Raw genomic sequence first — 18,204 nt, 5'->3', positions numbered from 1 at the left:
ACATGCAGTGTTTGTAAAGTTCTGGAATAATGTTGGGATTTAGGCAGCCACATTTGAATTGATTATCTAAGAGATACTGAGGCCAGAGAAGGATCACTTACCAATCCCTGGGGATGGATGGAGGGCCAAACAGTCAGTGGAGTGGGCAGGTAGACTCCAGGTGTCATTTCGTCCCAGAGGGGGAGCACAGGCATCAAAGGGACCTGTCCAAGTCACGCCATCAATGTAATGGCGCTGTTGCAAATGGGTGGCCTGGTGATCAGAGAGCCAAAGAACGCTGCAAAGATCACACTACACAACAGATCTCATGCAGTAGGTTTATTGGGAGTTAGGTGGGGAATCAAAAGGCTACCTGTGGATGGAGAAAAGAAAGAGAAACTAGTCTAAGATGGTGCAGACTTTATGGGGGCGGGAAGGGGTATGGACCAAGTGCATAGGGAAAAGGGCATGGAAGCCATGTCCCACTGACCTTTAGTAATGATGATTGAAAGAGAGGTGGTGGATGGGGAGCACCTAGTTGTGGAATGTGGGGAGCAGGACCCTGACGCAGGATATTTGATCTTCAGTGTGATCCCTGAGATTGTGAACTGTAAAAACCTGTCATTGATCCCATTGTGATTCCTGAAGTTGAACTGTAAATCCCTGTTTCTTGTAGTTGAGCCTTAATAGACCTTTAATTCAAGATGGTATTATGGTAAATGGGTAAATTATGGTAAATGGGTAAATTATGGTAAATGGGTAAGTAAGGTGTGGCTCAGCCAGTTTTTCACATGTCTTTAATCCAAGAGCTATCTGTACACAGAATTTAATAAAGTTAACCCTAAATCAAGAGGCGGAGCAAGAAACCAGCTGACAGGGATTAAAGAGTAGGAGGCTTTATAATTAATAATAAGAAAATGGTAAGAGAATAAGGCTGTCTGGTTCTTGGTGTGTAGCCAATACACAGGAACCTAGTGCTAGCTGGACAACTGGATCTGCCAGCAATCTAAACAACAGTGTAAGAAATTACTCTGGAGGGGTCTGAGAAGAGGATTCAGTGGCAGGCGAATGTACCTTTACTCAAGTCTAATTTGAGTTTGTGCCCCCTGGGCTGACATGGTAGAAGGAGAGAACCAATGTCGGTGGGTTGTCTTTTGACCTCCACATGGAGACACGTGTACTCACACGTACACTAACTAATTATTAACTAACTAAATGTTATAATATATAAATAAAGGCTGCCGTGCAACATGTATAGTACAAAGAGATTTATTTAAGGAAAGGGAAGGGAAGAGGAGTTAGGACTATGAGGGTAGGGGAGAGAGAGAGAGAGAGAGAGAGAGAGAGAGAGAGAGAGAGAGAGAGAGAGGAGGGAGGAGGAAGGAGGAGGAGGAGGAGGAGGAGGAGGAGGAAGAGAGACAGACAAAGAGAGAGACCAGGAGACAGCAGGAGAGACAGGGAGTGCCCCCAGAAAGAAAGAACAAGACAGTAAGAGAGAGCACATGATGGTGGGTGGCAGCAGTAGATGATGACGTCAGACATTGCTAGGCAAGCTAGAAGCAGGCTATTGGAGTAACACTAAATGCTTTAAAATATCTTCCCATGCCTTTAATCCCAGCACTTGAGAGGCAGAGGCAGGCGGATCGCTGTGAGTTCGAGGCCGGTCTGGTCTACAAAATGAGTCTATGACAGCCAAGACTACACAGAGAAACCCTGTCTTGAAAAACCAGAGGGGGGAAAAAAAAGAAAATTGTTAAAAGCTGACTCCCCCGTTTCTGCCTTCACTATTGATTTTAATAGGATTAAATAATAACAGACCTTCCGTTCTCCCTGTTGTTCAGCTTCCAGATTTGTTTCTAAAGCCTTGGTATTTTTATTTTTCAGGTAAAATGAGATTTACGCCCCTATTGTGCAGACTGTTTTCCAAATCAACAGACCATAAACACTTGGGAACCAGGTTGGCTTCACTTGAAAAATTAGGTTTTCCAAAACTGGCCAACCACAATGACATTTAAAATGTATAACAACGTGTTTGTGCTAAACACTAATGGCAAAAGTTCTACTTCTGTTAAGCTTTGCTTGTTTGTAGAGGTCATGAGCGACCCATAAAGGATTCTTTCTGCTGTAGCTGGGAGTCCTTGCTAACTCCTGATTTCAAGGAGTGCAGGTGGCACGGCCGGTAGTTAAAATTCTTGCCTTGCACATTGTGTTCTCTGTGAGTGTTTGGATCTGGACGCCAGGCAGCTGATTGTCCTGGCCTCTGGAACACAGGTACTCTGTAGTATTGATTAAGGACAACTGAAGGAACGCAGGGCCCAGAGGGACAGGACGTTCCAAGAGAAAGGGACAGGAAAGCACCCTGTGTCAATTCCCAGCGTTGCAGAAAGCCAGCAACTCATGTTGTTAACAAATCTTAGACTACCCCAAGCATCCTAGGGCAGCCCTGCCTCTGCTGTCAAAAACCAAACCAAATCAATTGCTCAAACAACAGCTCTGAGCGAGGAGAACCTGGGCACTTTGTTATGTCGAGAAGGCCTCTCACTATGTTGCCTACGCTGCAGCCTGGTTCATGTGATCCTCTGCCCCTGCCTGCAGGTTGCCATTCATCCAGCTCACTTCACCTGGGACCCGTTTGCTTTTCGTGATGGATTCCCACTTTTGCATGGATGCCCTTATTATTATAATGAAATCCTCAGGCTGACTATATAGCTCGGGTAGGGTGCTTGTTTAGCATACCCAAAGCCTTGGGTTCAATCTCCCACACTGCATAAAATCAGGGATTATAGTTGCATTTTTTGCAACTCCAAAATTTGGGAGGTAGGGGAGAAGGAGCAGAAGTTTAAAGTCATCCTCAGCTACCTACCGAGTTCAGATCTGGGCTCCAGGAGACTCTGTCTCAACAAACAACCCACAAAAAACATTTAATTTCTTTTCATGGAGTTTCATTGTTCTCTGGTGACTTATAGTTTATTCATACACTGGGGACTGGATTAGAGGGTCTGTGGGGTTTTCTTCATTTTACTTTTTGCTCATTACTGTTAAGAGGTGTCATGTCAGGGATGCAGCTTTAAGTCTTTTCATCTGCCACCACAGCTGGTCCATGGTGACTGAGGACCCGAATTTACTCAGCGCAAACATACTGTCTCACACTGAAGTGAGCAGAGACGCCATCGCTCACAGAGCTTGACTAACTCTGAGTCAACAGACAGCCTCCTACTCCTGTGTGGGAATAGTTGTGCTTTTTTGTTTTCCAAACCCTCTCAAGCATGCTGTGTGGGAATCTTAAAACAACACATGAGCATAGACATTTGTGTGGGTTGTATATGGATAGCGTTCTGTGTTTCTTGGTTAATATTTTGTGGATCTGCCTTGATTATGTCTTGAATGTGTTATCAGAAGGAAATTCAAAACACTCAAGCTATCCTAGCAAGGTATATTTTAACAAGGCATGAGAGTGTATGTTTGTAATTCCTGCACTCAGGAGGCTGAGGCAAGAAGATTACCAAGAGTTCAAGATCAGTCTGAGCTACAAAGTAAGACTATATCTTATTAAAAAAAATAAATTGGGGGATGGGTGAGAGATGACTTAGTTGTTAGTCAACTAAGAACCACACACATTCCAGAACCAGGTGCTCCCCCCCACACCTGTTTTCAACGACTCAGTGCCAATGGGCTGTCATCATTACTGGCCAATGGCCAATGTTATAATATATGATAAATATGCCATGCAACAGATCTGGTGTGAAAGGAGATTTATTGTGGGGGAGGGGGGAGAGGGGAGAAAAGGGTTCCCATGTCAGAGAGAAATGGAGAGAGACAGACAGACAGAGGGAGAGAGAGAGAGAGAGAGAAGGAGAGAGAGGGAGAGAGTGGGATGGCTGGTGGGGGCACTTATATTGGCTGCACACTTGGAACTAGGAAAGGAGTGGTGAGGCAGGAGTGAGGACATTGTGTTTAAAAAAAGAGTTGCTTTCTGCTAACTGGGGTAGTGATATCTTTGGGAACCCTAGGAGGATGGAGAGTGGGGGGAGGGCACTGCAAAGTCCTTGGAGAGCCAGGTGTTTTGCTGCTGTCGAGGATCTGTGAGAACATTTTTGGCTAGGAAGGAAAGTGCAGGCCCATCTGACTCAGCCTGTGAGGTTAGACTGGAGCACCTGAGGACACCTGCTTCAGTGCTGTCCTGGGTGTAGGAAACACCTGGACTCGGCAGGATACTGGAACACATATATGGGCAGAAGACAAAGTTAAATAGGTCAGGGAGAAAATTCTTTTTAGGTGCACATTTGAAACTTTTGGACCCATGGTTTTGGTAGTTGTAGGAGCTGAGTCCCACGGGCAGGGAAAAGGGGGAGGAATCCCACCCTCTGAAGCAGGCAATAGGTGGGAATTTTAGGCTGCACTCATCTGGAGTCCACTTGACCTGAGAAGTGGATTGGGGTGGATTTCCTGTAGCTTACAAGAATCGTTTTAAAGTTTATATATATATATGATAAACTTTAGACACATTAGCATGGCCTTTGTTTGGAATCTGCAATGAAATACACATTTCTTTGTGTCATAGCGGAGCAGAGGCTTGGGGAAAGATTTGGGGTTAGCAGCATGGACTCTCTTTGAGGTGAGCTCAGGAAGGATAGAAGGCGTCTGGGAAGCAGAAGGGGCAAAAGCTCACCTGATCTTGATTTTCAGTATGGATACACATCACGAGAGAGGGACCCCTTCCCTCTCTCCACAAGACTGAATGTATATAAAGCTTACAAATCTAGCACCATGAGAAACATTTTTACGTCTACGCTTAAAGGACAAACCAAAGAACATTTAAAATCTTGAACTTGGGACTATTACAGTGGGTTGGATGGTAGAAATTATTATTATTATTTTTTTACCAGAGTTAGATTAATAAATCAGAGCTCCCCTGACTAATGTCAAAGCTCTGGACAGTCTTTCTTTCTTTCTTTCTTTCTTTCTTTCTTTCTTTCTTTCTTTCTTTTTTAAGATTTATTTATTTAGTATACAGTGTTCTGTCTGCATGTAACACCTGCAGGCCAGAAGAGGGCAGCAGATCTCATTGTAGATGGTTGGGAGCCACCATGAGGTTGCTGAGAATTGAATTCAGGACGTTTGGAAGAACAGGCAGCGCTCTTTATCTCTGAGCCACCTTTCCAGCCCAAGCTCTGAACAGTCTTAATACAACAGCAGCATGGAAACAGGAAGAAATCTGAAGCATCACCTTCTCATAGGCACTTAGGCTTTCATTTGTGTTTGTTAAATTTAAAACACCTTCTTAGAACTGAAAATACTTTCTTAGGTCCTCACAACTGAGGCTTTTGTATCCTTAGGCCTTGTGTAAATTTTACATCTTTCTTTCTATCTAAATTATTTACCATTCTGTGATCAAGGCAAACCTGTTTGCCTTTTAAATAAGAGAGCTAGTAGTTAGTAGTTTTAACTAGCTAATGAGTTGACTAATAAGCTAACCTGGTGGATTACCTTGGGGTAAGGATCTAATTACCTGTTCTCTAGCTGTCAAGCTACCATTAGCTCAGCTGTCAATGTGATCAGAGACCTCAGAAGGATGAATTGTAATCTGAATGAATCTGTGTAGCAATCAAAATGACAGAAATGACTAGTCAGTCTATAGTCCACTACCTAGACAGTTGTCCTAGGTTCCTGGGGTCTCCATGTCAATGCAGGCAGAGGCAGTCTGGCCATCAGGCACAGGAGATGCGTGGCTTTTTCTGTGGAGTAAGAACATGGGAGAGAGAGACTGACCTCACCTTCTTTGTCAGCATCATGAGACAATGACTCTCCAGGTGTCCAGTTTGTTCACAGTTCAGGTGATACCTTAGAAGCAGGTGAGGCATTGAAGACAGTCTTGCCTAGTGGTTAGTATACCACAATCCAGGGTTGAAGTCATCTGTCATTGTTCCCAAATCTTCTCGGAGACCTTTGTAGTCTCTGTATGTCATGATAAGCTTAAACATATTTAAATCCATATTCAGCAGATCTCTGACAGCTTTGAGGGTTAGCATATTTGAGTTAAGTAACCTCTGTCTGTCTTTATTTATCTGCCTAAACTACACCTTGCAAACATAAAACAGAATGTGATGGCATGTGAGGACCAGGGTCAGAGGTGCAGCAACCCAGTAGGATGTAAAGGGTTGTAGTTCTGAGGACTGTGGGATGGAGACAGGTGGAGACAGGTGGTGGATGGTGATGAGCTGTTGATGAGCTGGAAAACAGATTTGTTGCAGGTGGTGGTGGGTGAACACAGGGTCCTGGAGTGTGGCTTAGACCCACAGGAAGCACCAGGAGAACCTATGAGGTCTCGGCACCAATGTTATAATATATGAGAAATATACCATGCAACAGATATGGTATGAAAGGAGATTTACTGTGGGAAAGGAAAGAGAGGGGAAAAAAGGGGAGGATGCCCATGACAGAGAGAAACAGAGAGAGACAGACAGAGGAAGAGAAAGAGAGAGAGACTCTTCTGCTCTCTCCTGGTCTCTCTTCTAAACAGGTGGATAGGACTTGTTTATGCCGGATGCTTTTGGGGATGGTTCTTTGTAATGACCAAACACCTGTGTTCCTACTATATTATCTTCAGCCAGCTTTTGGTTAAGTCTCCTGTTGGTAAACAATGTGGTCTGGGAAGTGAATTCACAGCTTGTGTAACTGAAAGCTAAGTACAGAAGTTACAGGGGATTTACATGTCTAGAAAACTAAGAGAATAGCAGAGTTAGAGTGTTTGAAGAGGCCGCGTGGCTTTGGAAATAGGCAGCTGAGTGTGAGCTAGAGCTTTGCTCTTGGGGGAAGGGAGAGAAGCAGGACAGTGAAAGGGAGATGTTGGGATCAGCCAAATAATGCTAGATATAAGAGTGCGGGTGGGTAGAATAGCTTAAGAGATGGTGTGGTAATGCTAAGACCTGGAAGAGGCACGTCTAGTCAACAAGAATGGTGCCACAAGTAAAGACAAGCATTTTCTCTGGCACTTCGCCCAACAGATACTCTGCAGCTACAGTAGCTTATAGATGAAGTCAATAGGTGTTAGCTTTAAATTGCCCTAGTGAAGTTGGAAAGACCAAAATCTATGCATGGTGTTTTAGCGTTATTGGTGCACAAAATGAATTAAGGTCCAAGACTTCCTAAAGCTGAGTTCCTCCCCATAACTGAACATCAGTCCTGCCTCATGCAAAGGAACAAACACATAAAATCATCATTCTGTCGCTTGTAACGCTTTGTTTCTACAGATTTCTTTGTTCTGCACAAGGAAGCCTTCAGAACATTGAAGGCAAATGCGTTCTAAGACTTGAAGTCAGTCAGGAAGGATACAGGACCACAGGATGATGACATCTCATCTTAGGAACAGATCATGATGATGGTCCCTTAAGGTTATGTCTTAGCTATTTGGTCGATTATAAATGTGCTTTGTAGGTTAGTTGGAAGTAGATTTTTTTTTCTACAATTAAGTCATCTATTAAAAATGCCAATCAAGTTTTCTATTTAAATGAATAATAATAATTCAGCTTTTTTGTTTTTTTGAGACAGGGTTTTCTCTGTGTACCCCTGGCTTCCCTGGAACTTGGTCTGTAGACCAAGCTGGCCTTGAACTCACAGAACCTCCACCAGCCTCTGGAGTTCTGGGGTTAAACGCATAGGCTATCAACACACCTGGCTTTTTTTTTTTAAGACAAAGTCTCACTATGTACCCTGGTTTAAAAATTGGTATGTAGCCAGGCGTGGTGGCACACACCTTTAATCCCAGCACTCGGGAGGCAGAGACGGGCGGATTGATATGAGTTCGAGGCTAGCCTGGTCTACAAAGTGAGTCCAGGATAGCCAAGGCTAACACAGAGAGACTCTGTCTTGAAAAAAACCAAAAAAAAAAAAAATTGGTATGTAGACCTCAGACTCATAGAGATCTGATTCCTTCTGCTTCCTAAGTGCTGAAATTAAAGGCATATGACACCATGTCCAGCTTAAAAATTTATTCTCAAGAATATTTGCATTTAGTGAATGTTCATTTGTCTTTCAGGTCAGTTTTAATTTTTAAATATTGAGCTGAGTAGCCAGTTCCAAGATGACTATTCCTTTTCAATGCTTTGGAGACTCCTACCAATATATAATCAGATATGATCCTAGATGTTAGAATAGGACAAGGTAGAAAAGCTAGTGTCATGTTTAAGGGCAGATAGTAAGATGTACCTGTAGCATCTGCATTCTCTTAGGTCACTTACACAGTAGAAAGCAAGCTACCCTGTGAAGATGGATCCTTATGGAAAAGTCACTAGGAAGGGACACTGAGGCTCCTTGTTGTGTGACTTTTCCTGAGGAGATGTGAGCAGATGTGCACTCACCTCAGACAGTGCACCAATAGACACAAAAGCTGTTCCACCCAAGTCTAGCTTAATGAAATAGTAAGATCGTTACGGTTACTCACAGCACCGTGGGCGAGGAGTTACGGAAGCATGGGTGAGGCAAGGGCAGCTGCCCTGCCAAAAAGCCCACCCCAGAATGAGTGATGACTCACAAAAATGGCATCCCTGACACTCCCTACACAACTCATAGGCAGGCTGGCTGATTGGAGAGTCTTTTTCCCCCCTCAGCAACTGCCTAGTGCTTTTATAACTTTGGGGGAAGGATCTTGTGAGTCATGTAAGTTTCAGGAACTCCCTGAATCTTGTAAGTTGTATGAGTTTCCCTCCTTCCTTTAGGGAGGAGGATGTGTCATAGTAGGAACGTGTCTGTTCAGGGGAAATACCCACACTACAGCGTCTTTCTCTTGGCTTTTACATTCTTTATGCAATTTTCCTGCAATGTTTCCTGAGCCTTGGAGGTATTAATATAGATGCCTGCCTATTGCCTTCATAGCTGAGTACTGGGCCGTTATACCAGAACAATAGTCACTTATTCTTAGGATCTTGAGCACAAACACATATAGACAGGCATGTCATCCATCTAACACAAGAATAGCAGCTACTTCCACACTGGCACTTATTGTTACAGCGGTGATGGAGGCCCATTAAGGAAAAGCCACTTCCTTCTGCTCAAAAGAATGATTCTACTTCAGGGAGACACATGCCATGTCTCCTCCCTAAAGAGTTAATCCAGTTAGGTAGGTTAATCACCTGGTCAAGAGCCGACCCTCAGAAAGACTGATTTACCTTAGGTCATGTTAAAAGAGAGAAACCATACCCACAGTACAGTTGTTAATGCAGCTGCAGCTATATAGCCAAGTCAAGCTTGCCTGCTTTTCTGAACTACTCAGAAAGGCATAACTTTCCCCTTTCCTTCTTCTCTGCCTCTTTCGGATGCCAATCAAAGCCCAAGGATGCTATCTCTGACTTTTATACACTTCCTCTGAAGCCTTTCTACCCACTAGGTAGCTGACCACTGTGCTATCTTAATTCCAAGGACGTGGCCCTTTCTTCATCTTGTTTATTGGGACACTGGATTTACAGCTGCCCTCATTTTGTTTGTGTATTTTTCTTTAATCTAATAATATTGCCCTTGAGTTTCTTTCTGAGACAGTTCTTAATTTCTTTTATTATCGAGACTAAGAATCCCAAGAGGGGACCCTAGTTTCCCTGATAGCATGTGGTAGCTCAGGTGGGACTCCCCAACATTTCCATTAACACTATGATCTTCCCTGATATTTGTATTATCATGAGTTACTTCCTGGGATGCAAATTTTAAGTTCAATCTAAAAGCCGTTGGTTAAAGCATAATAGTTGTGCCACTACTGTAGTAGTGGGCACATCCTGCTCAGAAGGCTGGTTGGATCATTGGTGCTAATTTATCTTAGTTAAGGTTCTTACTGCTGTGAAGAGACGCCATAACCACAACAACTCTCCTAAAGAAAAACATTTAATTAGGGTTGGCTTACAGTTCCGAGGTTTAGTTCATCATCATCACGGCGGGAAGCACGGCAGCACACAGGCAGACACGGTGCTGGAGACAGAGCTGAGAGCTCTCCATCTGGGTCCTTAGGCAGCAGGAAGAGGGTGAGCCACCGGGCTTGGCTTGAGCATCTAAACCTCAAAGTCCAGCCCCAGAAACAGGGAGCCTTTTTCCAACAAGGCCACAGCTATTCCAATAAGACCACACCTCCTAATAGTGCCACTCCCTATGGGCCTATGGGGGTCACTTTTATTCAAACCACCACATAGGTCTTCTCCAGAAGCCTATGTAATGTCTTTCAGCATACACATCCAGTCAGAAAGAATGGAGCTTCCAGCATATTCCAGCCTGAATTCTTCATGTTCTGCAGCTGAAATATGCAATGTCTTCTTGCAATAAGAATTTACCATTTGGCTTTGGTCTGCAGTTAACAATAGTGGCAATAGCTTTGCTTGTGTATCCTCAGAGGTGTCCCCAGCAACAACTCAAAGGGAAGTTATCTACCCTGGGTACTAGATTTTCACCAAATGATTCCATGACTCAGTCCGTTTTCCCACACACAAAACTATTTGAACTCATGCCTTTCTGTTCTTCCCGGTGCTTTTTACAAATCTTCAAGACACTCAAAAGTTTTATATATGTGTACCTCTTCACTCCCATTGGTTTCAGTGGGGCTACATTTCCCTCGCCAAGCTTAGGCCTAATGGAGAGCAGGGCCGTATTCTAGCTTTTTGTGAAGTTGGATCCCTGCTTTTGACAGGCTCCAGGCCAGCAACATGCCTTTTGGTGTCTGTGGCCACACCTAGATGTTGAAAGGACTATAGGTTGGGTGAACAATCTTCCCCCCAGTATACTTTCTTGTTATGTACAGTGACTACTCTGGAGGAGTATCTGCCCACTCCAGAATAAGCTCCTTTTCCTCCTACACTCCTTTATCATTAACATCTTCTGGGAACTGTTGCTCAGGTTTCAATGCCCTCCTAGAATCTCATTAGCATAGCATTTGTCATTCTGTCAAATTTCCCCTAGGAACTGGCTTGACATAAACATTGCTGTATTAGCTGGGCAGGGTGGCACACACCTTTGATCTCATCACTTGGAAGGAAGAGGCAAGCTGATTGCTGCGAGTTCGAGGCCAGCCTGGTCTACAAAGTGAGTCTAGGATAGCCAGGGTGACACAAAGAAACCCTGTCTCAAAAAACAAAACAAACAAACAGGGGGCTGGAGAGATGGCTCAGAGGTTAAGAGCACTGACTGCTCTTTCAAAGGTCATGAGTTCAATTCCCAGCAACCATATGTTGGCTCACAACCATTTATAACAAGATCTGTATCCATAATAAATAAATAAAATTAAAAAACAAGCAAACAAAAAACAAAACAAACCCAAATATAAATAAATAAATAAATAACACATCTTGCTGTATTTACCTCTGAGTAACCTAAATGGGCTCTTTTTGTCTACTTTATCTTCTTTACGCCCTCTCTTTACAAAGCTGCTTTACATGCCAGTCGATAGCATTCATATTGTCTAGAGTCCCTCTGACCTCATGAAGACAATCTCTCACTATAAGGCTCCAGAAAGCACCATGTCAGTCCAGAGGTCCTTGCTGAACTAACTCCTTCCCTAACTCTTTTGTGAACATGGTCCTCTCTAGCCCCGGAGCCTGAGCATCCAACACTACCTCTCTGTAGTGCGTATTCTTCTAGTGCCTTTCAATCCCTGATATTTATAGGGATGACAGGCAGTGATAACAAAGTGCCTGAGGCGCCACCTACAGAGACAGATTTCCTTCAGTCTCCCTCAGTTTGGGGCCTTTGTCTCAAGGAGGGATGTGTAAGTTATATTGCATACGTTTTCTGTTTACACAGCACTGTGTCTGGACCCACTCACCCTGTGCCCCCAGCCTCAAGAGCCAAGTGGTGAGAAGCCCTTTCATTTCTTGTTTGAAAGTCTTTCACAGTTTAGCATTCCGGGGCCAGAAAGTTCCTTACGCTATCATAGTTCTGTGCTAGGCCATAGTAAGGACCGGATCTGGGTGCTGAATCGCAGACTGTTCCTTCCTCTGTACCAAAGGCTTTTACCATGTCCTCTGCCTCCCCATTGTCTCATTCTTCCCTCGGGGTCCAAGCCTTTGTACCCCACAAGTGGCTGTTATAGAAATCGAACTTGAAATCTCCTCTTGCAATCTGCCCTTTGATTTTTTTTTTTAAATGGTGAAAAAAATGTGTATTTAGAATTAGCCAGCTGGACTCAGTTTAGATGATCCCAATCTTATTGGCAACATCCAGAGCATCATAATCAGGAGCCAGTCGAACATATGCCTTCTTCTCTCCGTCAGGCCTTATCAGAGGCTTTGGCCACATCAATGTCGTTGAGGTTCTTCACGGCCTGTTTAGTCTGGTGTTTGTTAGCCTTGACATCCACAGTGACCACTAGTGTGTTGTCCTCTATCTTCTTCATGGCTGACTCGGCGCTCAGGGGAAATTTGACGATGGCATAGTGGTCAAGCTTGTTTCTCTTGGGTGCGCTCTTTCGAGGGTATTTGGGCTGCCTCCGGCGCCGCAGGGTCTTGGGCCGCCGGAAGGTGGGTGATCTGCGGATCTTCTTCTTCTTCTTCTTCTTCTTCTTCTTCTTCTTCTTCTTCTTCTTCTTCTTCTTCTTCTTCTTCTTCTTCTTCTTCCTTCTTCCTTCTTCCTTCTCCTTCTCCTTCTCCTTTCTTCTTCTTCTTCTTCTTCTTCTTCTTCTTCTTCTTCTTCTTCTTCTTCTTCTTCTTCTTCTTCTTCTTCTTCTTCTTCTTCTTCTTCTTCTTCTGGCTGTGGACGCCTTTCAGCACTGCTTTCTTAGCTTTCAAGGCCTTTGCTTTGGCTTTGGCTTTGGCTTTGGCTTTGGCTTTGGCTTTGGCTTTGGCTTTGGGAGGGGCAGGAGCTTCCTTCTTCGCTTTCGACGCCATCTTGTCGAAAAAGCGCAATCTGCCCTTTGTAAGAAACAGCAAGCATCCTCCTCGTCCTCGTCCTCGTCCTCCTCCTCCTCCTCCTCCTCCTCCTCCTCCTCCTCCTCAACTCTTCTTGCTAAATCAGTGGCCAATGTGGAATATCATGTATTTTGGGGAAAGATGAATGAAGCTAGAGCGTTTCTCAAGAACAGTCTGTAGTTTTTCCATTATCCATTTCAGTATACTAAAAGAGCATTAAAATAGCAATATAAGGCCCCGACAGAGACTCAGTGCTTAAGACCACATGCTGCTCTTGCAGGGAATCTGAGTTTGGTTCCTTGCAACCATGTTGGCTCTTCATAACTCCTTTAACTCCAGCCCCAGGGGATCTGATGGCCTCTGTGGGCGTAGACTTGTATTCACACGCTCCCCTGTGCCCCCAACATATAGACACACAATAAAAAAGTTAAAAAATAACCAAGCAAAATGCAATAGGTGCTCATTTAATAAATTTTATGAAAGAATAGACCTCAGAAATGGCATGGCAACTATAATCATGACCAGGCCTAGGTCCATGAACTTGCCACCTCAGTTTCCTATATTCCGGAGATGTTAGGAAACAGAGGCTGGCAAAGGAAAATGGGTCCACTAAGCCTGCAAGAGAAAGGCAAATGGTTTTCTTATGGCTTTCACATGATAGTGTCACAGTTCTATAGAAAAGACTAAACAAAACCCAGGAAATAAGCACTTGTCAATTAAACTGTGAGATGAAGTTTCAGGCACCCCTTCAGCAGCCAGACCTTAACCGTCCTCCTCCCTAGCATAGGGTTCCTAGGGAAATTTTAATTCTGTGGGTCCCTTGTTTTAGAGTTCCTGTTTTATAGCTACTTAGTAATTACAAAGCAATTAAATTGGCAGTAGATATCGCTACACCTAACAAAATAAAATAACACAGAATATAAGTATTGTTTTGGGTCTATTTGATGAGGGAGAGATAGATTAGAAATATGAGGAAGAGATATCTTTCAAATATTCCATCTGGGTCTGGTGAGATGACCAGACCTGACATCTGAATCCAATCCCTGGGACCCACATGATGGAAAGAGACACTTGATTCCTACAAATCTCCTGAACACACACACACACACACACTTTAATACCAATATTTTAAATTTCTTTCTCAAAAGCTGGGTATCGTGGTGAATGCCTGAAATCCCAGCAGTTAGGAGGGAAAGCAGGAGGATCAGAAATCCAAGGCTCAGTACATAGCAAGCTGAAGGCCAGCTTGTACTACATGAGGCCCTGGCTCAAGAAAATAGGTAGGCAGACAGACAGACAGATTTTTATTCTCATGCTTTGCGGCAAACTGCTAGGCCCTAGTTTATTGTAGCAACTCTATAAAAAGACTATGGCTTCTTCTGGTGCTTGGGGGACAGAGGCAGACTGGTCTCTCTTCATCTGTGCTGTGCACATTTTGAGTATTCCCGAGGAAAGGCCTCCATTGGAAGCGTCTGCTTGTGAATTCCTTCTTTCCTACCTCAGCTGTCTATTGTCATTGAGACAAATCAGCTTCCAACTGATCAAAGACCTTAGTTAGCATCAGAGCGGAAACTCTAGGCACAGGCAAGGAACTTCTCCATAGCACTTCAATTGCTCAGGAAATAAGGCCAACAATTGCCAAACGAGACCTGTCGCATCAACATGCTTCCATACAGAAAAGGAAACTTTTCTATACAGAAAGTGAAGAGGTAGGCCATGGAATGGGAGAAAACCATTGCAAGCTACATCTCTGCCAGAGGTTTAATATCTAGGGTATACTAAGAACTCAAAGAACTAAACAAATCAATCAACAAGTGAGCCAATGAACAAGTAATTCTCAAAACATGCACTACAAATGACCAATAAAGATTTAAAAAGCCACCAGAGAAATGCAAATACAAACATATTGAGATTCCAAATTTTACTTCCACCAGAATTATGATTGGGAAAACAATTAACCAAAAATGCTGATGAAAATGTGGACAAAAAAGATGTATACACTGTTGGTGGGAATGTCAACTAGTCCAGCGGGTACGGAAATCAGGATGGAGGTTTCCTAAAATAGTAACGTCACTCCTTGGTTATTTCTCAGAGGACTCCAAGTTGACACACCACAGAGATATTTATGCATCAGTGTTTATTGCAGCACTGTACACAGTAGCTACGCTATAGAACAAGTCCAACAACAGAGGAGTGCTAAAGATAATGTGCCTCTCCCACACAATACATTTTTATCTTAAAGAACAATGAAGTGGAGCCAGGTGTGGTGGTGCACACCTGTAAACCCAGCACTCAGGGAGGCAGAGGCAGGTGGATCACTGTGAGTTAGAAGCAAGCCTGGTCTACAAAGTGACAGGACAGCCAAGGCTACAAAGAGAAACCATATCTCAAAAACAAGCAAACAAACAAAAACAATAAATAAATAAATTAAATAAAAGAGCTGGGTGGAGGTGGCGCACACCTTTACTCCCAGCACTTGGGAGGCAGAGGCAGGTGGATCTCTGTGAGTTCAAGGCCAGCCTGGTCTACAAAGTGAGTCCAGTACAGCACAGCCAAGGCTACACAGAGAAACCCTGTCTTGAATAACAACAACAAAAAAAAACCCAAAAAAAACCAAAAAAAAACACCCCAAAACAACAACAACAAACAAACAAACAAGGCTTAAAGTGAGAGGAAGATCGCAGCTACTTCTCTGGCATCCATGTGCGTGTATCATGCTTACACACATACACACATAATTGCAACAACAATAAAAGTTTGGGTGGAGATACTCTTTAATAACTCCATAAAGTTATTCCTGGAAGCCATACGATTATTTAAATGAAAAGTCCAGGGCTCTCTGTGAGTTGTTAGCCAAGGACACTCCTGAGGCCCCCAAAGCAATACATGCTATTGCCACCTGTATCAGTTGTCACCAGAACTAGATGATCAAACCCTCTTGCCGAGGATGACATACTTTAGCTGCAGGACATAGAGAAATTAAAGCGGAATAAGCTGGATTGCTTTCATAATGGCAGAAGGTGCTCCACAGGCAACTGAAAGAAGACTGCCATCAACAGTCAACTGTGGCCCCTGTATGTTACATCCTTTATCTGCCATATCATGTATACCCACTGGTGCACCAATGCCACAACTATCATTGGAGTAAACAACTGATTTTTTAAAAAATGGATTTAAAGTTTGCTGCAGGGGCTGGAGAGATAGCTCAGTGGTTAAGAACACTTGCTGCTAAGACCTGGATTGGATTCTCAGCACTTTACATGGTAGCTCATGACTCCCCATGCCTCCAGTTCCAGAAGACACAACACCTTCTTCTGGCTTCTGCAGAAACAAAGCCTGCATATGGTGCATATATACAATACAGGTAAACTACTCATATGCATAAAAATAAAAATAAATAATCTTAAACCCTGCGTCACAGGAGGGAATTCATGCCTGGTAATGTAAACCCGGTCACTAGCCCATGGCTGGAAAAGATACACCAAGAGAGTTACTACTAATTGTTATGATATGCTAAATGAACAGGTTGTGTTTATCAAGTTGCTTTCTTACAATTTATGCTTATGTCCATAGGTTAGTGGTATTCTTGTCTTTGATCAGAGAAGCTTTTTTTTTTTTTGAGAAGATTATTTTTATGCAGAGGGTGTTAGCAACTGAGAAAACACATAACTGATTAAAGTTCTGAGAATGAGAACAAGTTATTTGTTGAATGCTCAGCCATGAATGGAACATCTGTATTGCTCTACCCAGGGCAGACGGAACATCAGGGATTAGGGATGGAAGGCATGCGGGAGCTGGTGGAAAGGATGGAGGGTTGTGGAACACTGGCTTCCAGGCATCACGTGCCCTTTGTACTCTTGAACACAGCTAACACCATTAGCTGCCCACGGCTTGTGTGAGTTCCAGGGCCATCAACATCCTGTTACGGAGGAGAAGGTGCTCACAAGGCAGTCAGTGTTTACTAGCTGGCCAAGAGACTTTTCCCGGTGGTGTGGTCTCACCGAGGGTGCCCATGTGCCTGTGAATAACCTCCCATCACTGTGCCTGTGAACAGTAGTTTACCCAATGAAACTTGTGGCACACACATACGCAATAAAAGCCGTGAAAGTGGAAAGTGAGAGAGCAATCCCAAAGTACAAGAGAAATTATGCTGAGTGCAAGAAATCAGTCCGCCAAATTACAAGCTAGAATTATAATCACTTAACATTTTTGAAATAACAAAAATTATAAACTTATCACCGCCGGGCATGGTGGCGCACACCTTTAATCCCAGCTCTTGGGAGGCAGAGGCAGGTGGATCACTGTGAGTTCGAGGCCAGCCTGGTCTACAAAGTGAGTCTAGGACAGCCAAGGCTACACAGAGAAACCTTGTCTCGAAAAACCAAAAAAACTCAACCAACCAACCAACCAAACTTACCACCTTGCCGCACCCACAAATGCCTAGGGTATGATAGTGTAAGATGGGGTGTGTGCCCCAGACCCTACTGTGCTTTTAGCATCTCTTCTTTGTCTCACCCAGTCCAGTGGAAGGATCTTGATTTTAATTGGGTCTGTAACTGCCACCAGCATTTCCATCCTGAGCTCTGTCCAGCTCTCTTCTTCTGTGAAAACTGCCTCCTTTGTAGAAAACTTTTCCTCATTAGAGAACACAATCTTTGGTTGCTGCTGTGAATGTCCATTAATATGTTCTCTGCTTTGCCTTGTTTGTATGCCACTTTCTTTTTCTGCTAGGGCATGGACAGGGTATGGACAGGGACAGCGACATCACCATGCAGCTTTAAATCCGGAAGATGCTCTCAAGGAAGAGGAGGGAACCTGTTTCATCTGTAGATACCTTCCTTTTCGCCAGGCCTGGAGGAGTCAAGCACAGGGGTTTCGTTTCAGTTTCTTCTGCTCTCCACTTTTCCTGAAGCCCAAGCTCATAGGAAGAGGCAGGACAGGTCCCTAGGAGTTGATGCCTTTGTGTCCATTTCTGCTTCACTGGAGCTGTGGGACTCTCAGGAGGATTGTTCGCTTGAGAGCAAACTGGCTAATGGGGGAAGTCTTACTCCATCTTAGAAGACAGCAAGTATCCAAGGCTTTGATAAATGAAGCAAAAGACAGTCGTGTGTGTGTGTGTGTGTGTGTGTGTGTGTGTGTGTGTGTGTATGTAGTTCCCTTTTCTCACCCCAATGAGTGAGAAAAGGAGCTAGATATATCCTTATACCTGTTTCCTTTTAGACTTCACTCAGATTTGATAATATGAATGCCTTAGTTTCTTTTCCCATTGCTGCAATAAAATATCCAACAAAAACAACTTAAGGGTGAAAAGGCATGGGCCAGGTGTGGTGGCACATGCCTATAATCCCAGCAC

The 18,204-nt window shown here is 43.7% G+C and overlaps 1 pseudogene across 1 annotated transcript; it reads right to left on the bottom strand.

The window, feature by feature from the left end:
• Positions 1 to 12,105: 12,105 nt before the first annotated feature.
• LOC311597113 (large ribosomal subunit protein uL23-like) lies at positions 12,106 to 16,865 on the bottom strand (annotated as a pseudogene). Its single transcript has 2 exons — positions 16,853 to 16,865; positions 12,106 to 12,693 (listed from the first exon to the last, which is right to left on the bottom strand). The product of its transcript is annotated as a large ribosomal subunit protein uL23-like (transcript).
• Positions 16,866 to 18,204: the final 1,339 nt, after the last annotated feature.

This window comes from Acomys minous (assembly GCF_964271855.1).
Source record: "Acomys minous genome assembly, chromosome: 1".
In the NCBI taxonomy this organism is placed as follows: Eukaryota; Metazoa; Chordata; class Mammalia; order Rodentia; family Muridae; genus Acomys; species Acomys minous.
This window is presented reverse-complemented; position numbering and strand designations above follow the sequence as displayed.